A 9,948-nucleotide genomic window follows, 5' to 3' on the forward strand; every position below is an offset into this window, starting at 1 on the left:
TGGTCTGTAAGGGCCCTTTCAATTTCTGAGTACCCAAGCCTTGTAGGAACAGAACAGTAGTTAATTAAATTTATTTGGGTTACTTAAAATCACAGTTTATTTGCGACACAAAATAACCTTACTTTCCTAATCCAGTTGAAATAAAATTAGTGTTAGATATAGTGTCCACTTGGAGATTTATCCTCTACTTGTTTTGCTTTCTAGGTAAAGGGTTTTTAGTGTGCAAAGAGAGCATACAAATAGAAAAATGACACAATCATTTTTGGACTAAAAAGACAGCACAATTCACTACATTTTAAAAATCACAACTTAGCCGGGTGTGGAAGCTCATGCCTGTAATCCCAGCATTTTGGGAAGACGAGGCAGGCAGATCACCTGAGGTCAGGAGTTGTAGACCAGCTTGGCCAACATGGTGAAACCCCATCTCTACCAAAAAATACAAAAATTAGCTGGGCATGGTGGTGCATGCCTGTAATCCCAATTAGTTGGGAGGCTGAGCCAGGAGAATCACTTGAACCCAGGAGGCAGAGGCTGCAGTAAACCGAGATTATGCCACTGCACTCCAGCCTGGGTGACAGAGTGAGACTTGGTCTCAATAAATAAATAAATAAATAAATAAATAAATAAATAAATAAATAAATAAATAAATAAAATAAAATAAAATTCACAACCTGGGCAACATGATGAAACCCTGTCTCTACAAAAAAATACAAAAATTAGCCTGCATAGTGGTGTACATCTGTAGTCCCAGCTACTTGGGAGGCTGATGTGGGACAATTGCTTGAGCCTAGGAGGCTGAGGCTGCAGTGAGCTGAGATCATGCTGCTGCACTCCAGCCTGGCTGTCAAAGCAAGATCCTGTCCAAATCTATATACATTTTTCTAAAACACATTTTTTTGAAATGGAAATGCTGAGTCAAAGAGTGTACATATTTAAAATTATAACATTGCAAATTACCACCCAAAATGATCATATATTTTTATCCTCTCATGACCAGTGAAGTGAGAGTGCTTATTCCAAACACTCTCTTCCACACTGAATATTATCAATCTTTTAAATCTTTGCTAATCTGAGAGGGGTAAAATAATTTATTGTTATTATATTAATGTGCACAGCTGGACATGGTGGCTCGTGCCTATAGTCCTAGCTACTCAGGAGGCTGTGGCAGAAGGATCACTTGAGCCCAGGAGTTCGAGGTTTCAGTGAGTTACGATTGCACTGTTGCACTCCAACGTGGATGAGACAGCAATACCCTGTCTCTAAAAGTAAAAAGGAAAGAAAAAAAAGAAATATAAGAAAAAAAGAAAAAAGGCATATTAAGGTACACTTCCTTAATTTTCAGTGAAGTTTAGCATCTTTTCTGAGATTCACTTATACTCTTATAAGTATTCATCATCTATGGGATTCTCATTATATTTATTAAGGAATGGTGGCAAATGTAATAAATGGCAAATTTAATTTGGCTCTAAAGTTCCTAAAATAATTATTTTTAAAAACCGTACTTTATAAAAGAGAAAAATATTGCATTCTGTAGATAACTAGAGACACCTTTTAAATATCTATGAAGGCTTGGAAACAAATTGGATGGAGCAGATAAAGATGAGTGCTAATTTTGACTTCACCCTTAGTCAGTGGCAATAGATGGTCTATTACTCTAATGGTACCCTTTACCTCCTTTAGGACATTTAGAGAGGTCTCCTGGGGTAGTTACCTTGTTATTTCAATGCAGAGAACAGTAAGTACTTCAGGGAAAACACATGTGAGTATCAATCATGGGGAAAATACTTGAGAGACTAAAATGTGAACTTGTACATGATTCATTGTTGTTGACTATTTTTTTTTCCATATACTTCTTATCTCAATTCTGAATATATTTCTAGAATTAAAGTTTTGTTACTGTAACAGAACCTGAATAGATATAAAACAGAACCTGAATAGATATAAATTTAATTTAAGCTTTTTTTTTTTTTAAGAGATGGGGTCTCATTATGTTGCCCAGGCTGGAGTGCTGTGGCTGTTCAAGGCACAATCATTGCACACTGCAGCCTTGAATTGCTGGTCTCAAGGGACCCTCCAGCTCTAGCCTCCCAAGTAGCTGGGACTATAGGCATGTGCCACCATCCCTAGTTAATTCATACTTTTAAGGTATACAATTCAGTGGTTTTTAACATATTCAGAGTTAACCATTTAGTTATTCAGATAATCGTCACTGTTATCTAATTTTAGAACATTTTCATCATCACTCATCATGGCTCCTTCTCCCTCTAACTCCTGGCAACACTAATCTATTTTCAAACTATAGATTTGCCAATTCTGGACAGTTCATATAAATGGAATCATACAATATGTAGCTTTTTGTGTCTGACTTTTTTCACTTAGCATGCTTTCAAGTTTCATCCATGTATAGCATATATCAGCACTTCATTCCTTTAAATGACAGAAAAATATTCCACTGTTTGTATAATACATACCACCTGTGTTTATCTATTCATCAGTTGACGGACATTTGTTTGTTTCCACTTTTTGGCTATTGTGAATAATGCTGTTATGAACATCTGTGTACAAGTTTTTATGTGGACATATGTTTTCAATTATCTTGGATGTATACCCAGGAGTAGAACTGCTAGGTTATATAATAACTCTACTTAATCACTTGAGGAACTGCCAATCTGATTTTCCCAGTGGCTGCATAACTTTACAATCTCACCAGCAATGTATGAGGGTTCCAATTTCTCCAAATTCTCGATAATTGCTATTGTCTGTCTTTTTTTATTATAACCATCCGGTCTAGTGAGTGTGAAGTGGTATCTCACTGTGGTTTTGATTTTCATTTCCCAGTTACTAATAATATTGAGCATCTTTTCATGTCTTTATTGGACATTTGTATATCTTCTTCGGAGAAATGTCTATTCAGTTCCTCAGCTCACTTTTAATTGGGTTGTTTTGGGGGTTAATTTTTTTAATTGATAACTAATAGATGTAAGTTGGTTTTTTGTTTGTTTGTTTTGTTCTGTTCTGTTTTGTTTTGTTTTGAGTCAGTCTCACTCTGTTGCCCAGGCTGGAGTGCAGTTGTGCGATCTCTGCTCACTGCAACTTCTGCCTTCTGGGTTCAAGCAATTCTCATGCCTCAGCCTCCTGAGTAGCTGGGATTACAGGCCCGGCTAATTTTTGTATTTTGCAATGGAGATGGGCTTTCACCATGTTGGCCAGGCTGGTCTCAAACTCCTGACCTCAAATGATTTACCTGCCTTGGCCTCCCAAAGTTCAGGGATTACAGGCATGAGCCACCATGCCCAGCCTTTCATTTTCTGGATAGTATGATTGGAAGCATAAAAGTTTTTTGTGCCGGGCGCGATGGCTCAAGCCTGTAATCCTAGCACTTTGGGAGGCCGAGACGGGCGGATCACGAGGTCAGGAGATCGAGACCATCCTGGCTAACACGGTGAAACCCATTCTCTACTAAATAATACAAAAAACTAGCCCGGCGAGGTGGCCGGCGCCTGTAGTCCCAGCTACTCAGGAGGCTGAGGCAGGAGAATGGCGTAAACCAAGGAGGCGGAGCTTGCAGTGAGCTGAGATCAGGCCACTGCACTCCAGCCTGGGTGACAGAGCGAGACTCTGTCTCAAAAAAAAAAAAAAGTGTTTTGTTTGTTTGTTTTGTTTGTTTTTTGTTTTTTGAGAAGGAGTCTCGCTCTGTCCCTCAGGCTGGAGTGCAGTGGCGCGATCCCTGCTCACTGCAAGCTTCGCCTGCTGGGTTCACACCATTCTCCCACCTCAGCCTCCTGAATAGCTGGGACTACAGGCGCCACCACACCCGGCTAATTTTTTGTATTTTTAGTAGAGACAGGGTAGTAGTCTCTACTACTCACAGTAGTGAGGGCCGGGCACGGTGGCTCAAGCCTGTAGTCCCAGCAGTTTGGGAGGCCGAGGCGGGTGGATCACCTGAGGTCAGGAGATCAAGATCAGCCTGGCCAATATGGTGAAACCCTATCTCTACTAAAATACAAAAAAAAATTAGCCAGGTGTGGTGGCACACACGTGTAGTTCTAGCTACTGAGGAGGCTGAGGCAGGAGAATTGCTTGAACCCAGGAGGCGGAGCTTGCAGTGAGCCAAGATAATGCCATAGCACTCCAGCCTGGCATCGTAGCAAGACTCTGTCTCAAAAAAAAAAGAAAAAAAGGTTTTTTAAAATTTTGATGATAAATTGCTTTTTAAAAATTCCTTTGGAAATCTGGATAGAGGATAGGGTGTCCCTAACACATACTGAATATTATCATAGAATTTTATAGCAAGTAGGAAAGTAATTCAGGAGTGTATTACAAGAACAACAAGAGGAACTAATTGACAATTAATTGAAAGGAAAAAAATATATATATATATTTTTTTAAGACGGAGTTTCGCTCTTTTTGCCCAGGCTGGAGTGCAATGACGCGATCTTGGTTCACTGCAACCTCCGCCTCCTGGGTTCAAGCAATTCTCCTGCCTCAGCCTCCCGAGTAGCTGGGATTACAGGCATGCACTACCACCCTAGCTAATTTTGTATTTTTAGTAGAGATGGGGTTTCTCCATGTTGGTCAGGCTAGTCTTGAACTCCTGACCTCAGGTGATCCACCTGCCTCGGCCTCCCAAAGTGCTGGGATTACAGGTGTGAGCCACCACACCCGGCAGGAAAAATATTTTAATGGGTAGGAAATTAAATTTCACATAGTCAACATATAAGAATAAAGGCTTGATAATATATTTGGACTTTTTTCATATGTGTAAATGCACATAAAGCAGATTGCAAAAGGTTATTACACAAAACAAAAGCCAGAGAAAAATCCATACTAACCCCTAAACCTCACTAAATGGGACTGAAAGGAAATCAGAGTTGATTATTCAAGTTAAGGGGTTGATGTCTATAAATGACAAATGGCTATATTAAAGAAGTTATTAACTTTATATAATAGGCCGGGCGCGATGGCTCAAGCCTGTAATCCCAGCACTTTGGGAGGCCGAGACGGGCGGATCACGAGGTCAGGAGATCGAGACCATCCTGGCTAACACGGTGAAACCCTGTCTCTACTAAAAAATACAAAAAACTAGCCGGGCGAGGTGGCGGGTGCCTGTAGTCCCAGCTACTCGGGAGGCTGAGGCAGGAGAATGGCATAAACCCGGGAGACGGAGCTTGCAGTGAGCTGAGATCCGGCCACTGCACTCCAGCCTGGGCGGCAGAGCGAGACTCCGTCTCAAAAAAAAAAAAAAAAAAAACTTTATATAATAAACTATTGCTAGTTATATTTTAATTAATAAAAACTGCTCTTGAGATAAAACTTTTTGATTAATTTCTCCTCTCTCTTTGGAATATTTAGTAGTTAAAAAAACTACATTCAATTGCATCTGAAACTTTTACAACAGTTCGTGCAGAGCATACGAAGTTAACAGCTTATAAATTCTCCTTATCTTAAGAAAGAAAACAGGCATAAAAAACCATGAACCAGTATTGTGGTCACTCCTGCTAAAATATTTCTCCAGTGTACTTTGGGCTATTTATTTCCTTCCCGTAAATATGTTCTACTGTGCTTTAAATAAAAATGAAGATATGAAAGTTGGAGAAGGAATGGATCAGGAATTCTGGTAGGCAGGTGAGGTTGAAATAACAGGGGAGCTCTTGAAGGTAACTTTGGAAGCGGTCTCATCAGCTTGGGTCAGCAGCACATGCAAGAAGGGCAATATGGGGATAAGGAACCTATTCAAGAAGTGTAGCCAAAACGATTCGGAATTCAAGCAGACTTAAGTAAAAGATACAAGGCACCAGCAGTAAGCAGGATCTTCACACCTGGGAATTTTTACATGCCTAGGGAAAGGACTGAATTCTCCAACCTGGCCTGAGTTTGCCATGGAGGTCAGTGGAGTATCTGGCTGAAAGGAAGAGAGTCGCAGCTTCTGATGTAAACTAATCCTGACAAGATGTTGAGGACTGGGTACCTGATAGAGTTTCTAAAATGTTGAAGCCATGTGTATTCTTCCGAGGGTTCTCTAACTATACTGGAAAATACAGGATGAGTTGAAGAAAGCATTTTACCTGAATCTAGGGAAAATCAGTGTTACCAAGTGGCACTAATGTTCAGCAGATCAGTTAGAATGGTTTGGTTGTAAATAATTAATAAAATCTACTCACACTATGAATAATAAAAAAAAAATGAGGAAATTTACTGTCATACAACAAGGAAGCTCAGAGATAGGACAGAGTTGACTGATGCAGTTGTATTACAATGTCATGAAGGATCCAGGATTCATCCATCCCTTTACCCTATCCTATTCTTGGTAACAGCTTTATCCTCAGGCAGTAGCAAGATAACTGCAGAAATTATTTTAACTCAGCCATGCCAGTATGCAGAGGAAGAAGAGCACTCTTAGGAGTAAGAAAGTATTTCTTCTTTTTTCTTTTTTTTTGAGTCAGAGTTTCGTTCTTGTTGCCCAGGCTGGAGTGCACTGGTACAATCTTGGCCCACCGTAACCTCCACCTCCTGGATTCAAGCAATTCTCCTGCTTCAGCCTCCCGAGTAGCTGGGATTACAGGCATGTGCCACCACGCCCGGCTAATTTTGTAGTTTTAGTAGAGACGGGGTTTCCCCATGTTAATCAGGCTGGTGTCAAACTCCTGACCTCAAGTGATCCACCCGCCTCGGCCTCCTAAAGTGCTGGGATTACAGGCGTGAGCCACTGCGCCCGACCACAAGAAAGTATTTCTAAGAATACTGCACAGTTGGCCACACTGCTACTCTAAAACCAATTACTGCCAAGGGGATGATAGAATAACCAGAATTGGATTAGACTAGTTATCTGAGGTGGAATAAATGACAGGGAGTCAACTACTTATACTCAATAAAACTGGCCGGGCGTGGTGGCTCACACCTGTAATGCCAGCACTTTGGGAGGCTAAGGTGGGTGGATCACTTGAGGTCAGGAGTTCAAGACCAGCCTGACCAATGTGGTGAAACTCTGTCTCTAATAAAAATACAAAAATTAGCCAGGTGTGGTAGCACATGCCTGTAATCCCAGCTGCTTGGGAGGCTGAGGCAGGAGAATTGCATGAACCCGGGAGATGGAGGTTGCAGTGAGCCAAGATCGCGCCACTGTATCCAGCCTGGGTGACAAAGCAAGACTCCATCTCAAAAAAAAAAAAATTGAATTTTACTTTTGTTGGGATTTCCTTAAATTTCCCTTAAATTGTCTATAACTTATTAATTATTGACTGATATTACTAGAGATGTCAGTCAATATTCTTTGCTCATCTGTCTTGGTAAAGAACTCTATTCTTGGCCGGGCATGGTGGCTCACGCCTATAATCCCGCACTTTGGGAGGCCGAAGCGGAAGGATCAAGTGAGCCCAGGAGTTTGAGACTGGCCTAGGCGACATGTTGAGACTCCTCCTCTACCAAAAAAAGGAAAAGAAAATTAGCTGAGCATGGTGGCATGTGCTTGTAGTCCAAGCTGCTCAGGAGGCTGAGGTGGGAGGATCACTTGAGCCCGGGAAGTCAAGGTTGCAGTGAGCTGTGTTCCCTCCACTGCACTCCAGTCTGGGCAACAGAGTGAGACCCGTCTCTAAAAAAAACCTCTATTTTTTTCCCCTCCAAGCTCTGAAGTCCTAAGATGCTACTGTCTATAACCTAAAAGGAAACAGATTTCTGAGTCTTTGGCTTGTAAACTAAATTTATAAAGTGATAAAAAACTATCTGGGAGATAAATAAATGAACATGAACTATGGCATACACAGATGAAACAGTCTAGTCACATGTAATCTGGCATGATTAAGATTCAGAATTAATTATTTAAATACTTACTTGTACTTAAGGGGCAGAGGGTGTCAGAGGGGGCATTGTGACAAAGTTAAGTTTGTAAAACAATTTTACATTGTTAAATTTTCAAAGTTAATCTTTTAAAGTTGTAGTTAAATTATGACATTTGAATTTATAATAAAGACTGCAAACAGGACCAGCCCGGCACAGTGGCTCACGCCTATAGTCCCAGTACTTTGGGAGGCCGAGGAGGGTGGATCACCTGAGGTCAGGAGTTCGAGACCAGCCTACCAAAAGGATGAAATCCCATCTCCACTAAAAATACAAAAGTTAGCCAGGCGTGGTGGTAGATGCCTGTAATCCCAGCTACTCGGGAGGCTGAGGCAGGAGAATCTATTGAGCCTGGGAGGCGGATGTTGCAGTGAGCCGAGATCATGCCATTGCACTCCAGCCTGGGTGATAGAGTGAGACTCCATCTCAAAAATATATAGATAATAAGAAAAAGACTACAGAACCAAGAAATTAAGGGGTGATGAGTAGTTGTTCATTGAGAGATTACAAATGGTATCTTTCAGGTGAAGTCACAGTGTCCATCCGTTGGCATGCCTACCTTTCACTCTGGAAGGAAGTCAAGAAGTTAAAGAAGTTTGAGTCCTACCAGAGATCACTATTTCCAGGCACCTAAACTCACTAGCGAATTTGTGTCTTTACTTGGGCAGGCCAAGCCAAAGGCCAAGCTAAAGTGTTGACAGAGCTATGAACTATTAAACAGTGCAAAATTCCTGAATCAAAGCACCAAAAATACTTTTGTAAGGGAGTTTATTTTTTCACAAACTCTGAGTGTACAAATTCTAAAGTGAAAGAAACAAAAAAATACAAGGACCTGCCAGGTTCTGTGGCTCACACCTATAATCCCAGCACTTTAGGAGGCTAAGGCAGGCCGATTGCCTGAGGTCAGGAGTTTGAGACCAGCCTGGCTAGCATGGTGAAACTCCATCTCTACTAAAAACACAAAAATTAGCCAGGTATGGTGGCGCACACCTGTAGTCCCAGCTACTCGGGAGGCTGAGGCAGGAGAATTGCTTGAATCTGGAAGGTGGAGGTTGCAGCCTGGGTGACAGAGCCAGACCCTGTCTCAAAAAAATGAAAACAATAAAAGGGATATAATTGATGAATATGCAGAGATAAACTGATCCCTGATAGTCTTCAGGGAAATGCAAATCACATTTCACCCATTTTACATTTTATCCACTAGAATGGCTATAACAAAAAAGTCAGATAATAAATGCTGGTGAGAATATGGAGAAATCAGAACACTTATACACTGCTATTGGGAATGTAAAATGGTGCAGCCACTTTGTTTATTTTAGTTAATTTATTTTTGTTATAGAGGCGGGGTTTCACCATGTTGGCAAGGCTGGTCTAAAACTCCTGACCTTAAGTGATCCACCCGCCTCAGCCCATGATGCAGCCACTTTACAAAACAGACTGATGGTTTCCCAAAATGTTAAACATAAAATTTCCATATGACCTAGCAATTCCACTCCTGGATATATGTATCCTAAAGAATTGAAAATAAGGCGAGGTACAGTGGCTCATGCCTGTAATCCCAGCACATTGGGAGGCCAAGGCAGGGGATCTCTGGAGGCCAAGGCAGGGGATCGCTTGAGCCCAGGAGTTCAAGACCAGCCTGGGCAACATGGTGAAATCGTGTCTCTACAAAAAGAACAAAAATTAGCTGGGCATGTTAGCACATGCCTATAGTCCCAGCTACTCGGGAGGTTGAGGTGAAAGGATCACTGAGTCAGGGGAAGTCAAGGCTACAGTGAGCCATGATAGTGCCACCGCACTCCAGCCTGGGCAACACAGTGAGTGAGAGCCTGTCTCAAAGAAAAAAAAGAAAAAGGAAAGGAAAAAAAGAAAATAAGTATTCATACAAAAACTTGTTCACAAATATTCATAGCAGCACTATTTGAAATAGGCAAAAGATGGAAATAACTGAAATGTCCGTCTTAGTATGACAGAGTTTTGTTCTTGTTGCTCAGGCTGGAGTGCAATGGCGCTATCTTGGCTCACTGCAACGTCCGCCTCCTGGGTTCAAGCTATTCTGCCTCAGCCTCCCAAGTAGCTGGGACTACAGGTACGTGCCACCATGCCCAGCTAATT

The sequence above is a fragment of the Theropithecus gelada genome, chromosome 5, assembly GCF_003255815.1.
Source record: "Theropithecus gelada isolate Dixy chromosome 5, Tgel_1.0, whole genome shotgun sequence".
In the NCBI taxonomy this organism is placed as follows: domain Eukaryota; kingdom Metazoa; phylum Chordata; class Mammalia; order Primates; family Cercopithecidae; genus Theropithecus; species Theropithecus gelada.